We start from the raw sequence: 3,628 nt of genomic DNA, 5'->3' as shown, positions 1-3,628 counted from the left end.
AGGCTGTGCCGCCGCCACCGCGGGGGCCGGGCTGCACCGCCTCCCTGTGTATATGCCGCCGCGGGGAATACACGGGTGCGACGTATACATGGACTTATTTACAAAAATACAATTTTCTGCGGGTTATACGTGGGTGCGGCTCATACCAGTGGGCGGGGTATATGCGTGAAAATACGGTAATCAGTTTAGTTCACTAACTACAGTTAATCCCTCTAGTCAATAAATCATTTAATTGTAAATGTGATAAGAGAAATATATGCAGTCAAAGTGTTAAAAGTTATTTTTAATACAAATACAATGTATATGCAGTTGTATCATACCTAAATTTCAGTTACCAACCTAATACAGCTATTGATAAATCATTTTTGTTTATGACTAGTAACTAGTAATAAGCATCACTCACCATTTTCTAACATCCTAAAAAGTAAAATTACTAAAAATCTGAAAATATTAAATAGAAATCCTGAACTAAATGTATCCAGTTGTAGTGAAAGCTACATGGTTACAAAAGATAGACCACATCTAGTGTAAAGGCTCTGTATGGTTATAAATATACATGCTTTCATGGTTATATCAACCAATGAGAACATACCTTTCTCTAGAAAATAAGTGAAATACAACTGGAAACACTGATTAAGAGTGATTAATTAAACCAAGGATTTCCAGATGGTAATTAAAATCATAATATAAATTCCCTTGATTTAAAGTCCTCCATTAGGGGAAGCCCCAAGTTTCAGGACTCCAAGTGTTAAACCATTAAATCCAAAACTGTAATCCTAGATACTAGGGGTACACCAACAGATTTTTTGGACTGATACCGATGGCCAATTTTTAAGGAGCCATATTGACAGATACCGATCCGATTGCCAATATGCAGCCTGGCTGCTTCCAGCTGATAAATCTGTTGTGGGGGATGGGGCGAGGGGGGAGGGAAGGGGTGTGGGGGGCAGATCAAGGCCCCGGGGGTGAGTGTGTTCAAAGTGTTCACTCTTCTACATAAATGATAAGGTGAAAAATCATTCATTCTTTGAAGACAAGTTTTGTAAGTATGGCATAATACGTTATGTACTGTATTAAGGGCTTAATCCTGTAATACAGAAGTGGGCAATATGTGGCCAGCTGCACACCCCCCCAGGAAGCATGGGGGGGGGCATGTGCCCCCAATCTGCATGTGGGGCAGGACAGGCTGCTGCTTCGGGCTGGGGCCAAGGCAGCGCCGGGCTCTTCCTGGAGGTGGCTGGGCCAGGCTGCACTCGGGATGGGCAGCAGTGGCAGCACTAGGAGGGGGCTCCAAGGGCAGGGGCTGAAGCCACCTCAAAATTTGCTGTAGCCACCCCCCTCCCAGTGCTGCCGCCCACCTCCGAGTGCAGCCCAGCCCAGCCCCCACCATCGGGAAGAGCCTGGCCCAGACTGCAGCAGCAACCCACCCTCGCCCCACGCACAGCTCTCGGGGCACACCTCCCCCATGCCTCCCTCAGGTGCATGAGCTGTTTGTGGCTCCTGCTCCATGCCCCTTCCCCCCCCCCCCCCCTTCCTCCACAACAGAGACTTACGAGCCAGACACTGCCGAACTGTACTTCTGGACGCCTGCATGCTGCACCGTGGCTGCACCCATGCACACAGCATATATTGGTGACATTAATTGGCCGCACCAGCCAAAAAAAGCCAATTGCCAATAATGTCAATTTTCTCTATATTGGTGCTGATCCAATATAGGACCACTGTATGAACGCACCTCTACAAGATGCAAGTACCTGAAGTCTACCCTAATCATGCTTTGTGCTGAAGTCCGCTTTTGGATCCGGCCCAAAACACAGAACTTCCTAATTCTAACTAATGTTTTGACAGAAACTTACTTTGTGAATTTGTGCAAAAAGGCAACAGTCTTAGTTCACTTTCTTTATTTGTTAAAATAAAGCTAAAACCCCTCTACCTCACAAGAATGTTGTAATGATTAATATATGTGTTTTCAGAATCAAAATGTTTTCCGTCCCATCTCTGTTATGAAAAAGATGTTAAATTAGAGAGCAGACCTATCAAATTCATAACTATAGCAATTTTTCTTTTGGCATGACTGAAAAATGGAAATGGATTGAATATTTCCCTAAGAGCAGAGTCAGTTAGGTAAAAGTAATAAGCAGACTCGGGAGAAATATTTATGCCCTATACAAGTCATGTAACCTGCTTTTAGCCAAACTTCTACAAGTGAGAAAGTTGCAAGATGAATTCCTGATATTCAGCATTACACGCATAATTGTTGGAGCTGTGTGGCTTTTTATCATTTCAAGATCTGACTGTTTACATCCGTAGCAGCACTGCACTTCCCTATTTTCTTGTGCCCCTTTGGACTACACCACGAGATGAGAAATGGGTTGGATGGAAGGAAGAATTCTGTCCCACCTGTTCAGCCCTTTCTTGGCAAACCGTGCAGTCTGGTAAACCATGCAGGTGCAAATCAGCATCCAGACCTGTTCAATGCTTTCTCAGCCAGGGGCAGCAACTAAGCTGCTGTGAGAGAGTCCTCATGAAATGACTAAAGCAGACATTCCAGGGACCAGCAAGCGCATGATGTCTGGCAAAACCCATTAACAGTTGGGTAACTCTGAAAAACATACGGCACATAAGAATACCTGCTAATTAAGCAATGCGGGGATATTCAAAGCCAAAAATCACTTTCTTGCTTTACTTGATGTGTGAGAAAGAGGAGGAACAACAGCTAGAAATGTAACATTTATTCTTCATTACTCCTCCAAATAAACATCCCAGGTAAAACTAGAGATGTTCATGCCAGCTGCTGTCAAACCATTAGCCTGAGAGTACACTAAAAACACAACAAAACAAACCTCTCTTGTTAGGTCAGTCCTAGCACCATGATTTTTTTTTTTTTAAATATAGTGAAACCTAACCTAAAGAGGCAACTTGACATTAAAGAGCCACTTGAAAGCCTCCGCAGATTACCACCCTACCCGGAGCGAATCTGGCTCCAAGCGTTGCTGTGCCTGCACGCTCACCACATGCCCCTCATTGCTCAGATCACTCCAGCGCGAGCATCCAACCCAGGCTGCACCACCACACACGTGCGCGCCAGCAAAACCACCCAAAACCGTCCTCTCGTTGGCGGCAGCGCTTTCACTAACGTAGAGAGAGAGCCTGAAATTGTTCGACTTCCTAAAACCCCTCTTCAAAGTAGAAGTCTGATCTTTCCACGCACCCGCCCGCCCGCAACCTCGTTCCTGGAGGCAGATGAAGCTAGAAGCATCCATGGTGTGAGGCAAGGATGTCTCTGGGCGACACCTTTCCTTGTGCCGACCGACCGTGTAGCTGGGATAAAGGCAGACAAACCTGCAAGGCATGAAGCGAGCTCTACCTCAGGACAGCTTCTGCGCTGCCTCTCTGATTCAGTTAGTTTATAACAGTGATTTTCACTGAAAATTGTTCAACCTTTTTGAGATCTGAGGCAGCCGCACAAGGTCTCTCCGTGCCCCCGCCCAGACCCCAGCGGCCCTGGGCAGGCGGCGCCGCGGGCCGGGCCCGGGGAAAGGGAAGGGAAGGGGGAGCGGGATATGGGGGCTGCCCGACGCTCACCTTCCCGGGCTTTCAGCAGCACCGTGTTGGCCACGATGTTCTC

General features: G+C 46.6%; 1 protein-coding gene across 1 annotated transcript in view; it reads right to left on the bottom strand.

The window, feature by feature from the left end:
- Positions 1 to 3,622, bottom strand: part of GRK4 (G protein-coupled receptor kinase 4) — an 87,735-nt gene extending 84,113 nt beyond the window's left edge. The window contains exon 1 of the mRNA XM_025214078.1: positions 3,586 to 3,622. The gene's annotated coding sequence lies outside the window, so the exon portion shown is untranslated. The remainder of the gene's footprint in view (positions 1 to 3,585) is intronic.
- Between the last annotated feature and the right edge of the window lie 6 nt (positions 3,623 to 3,628).

The sequence above is a fragment of the Alligator sinensis genome, unplaced genomic scaffold (assembly GCF_000455745.1).
Source record: "Alligator sinensis unplaced genomic scaffold, ASM45574v1 scaffold1094_1, whole genome shotgun sequence".
Taxonomy (NCBI): domain Eukaryota; kingdom Metazoa; phylum Chordata; order Crocodylia; family Alligatoridae; genus Alligator; species Alligator sinensis.
The sequence above is the reverse complement of the archived record's forward strand: the minus strand, read 5'-3'. Positions and strand labels throughout refer to the sequence as shown.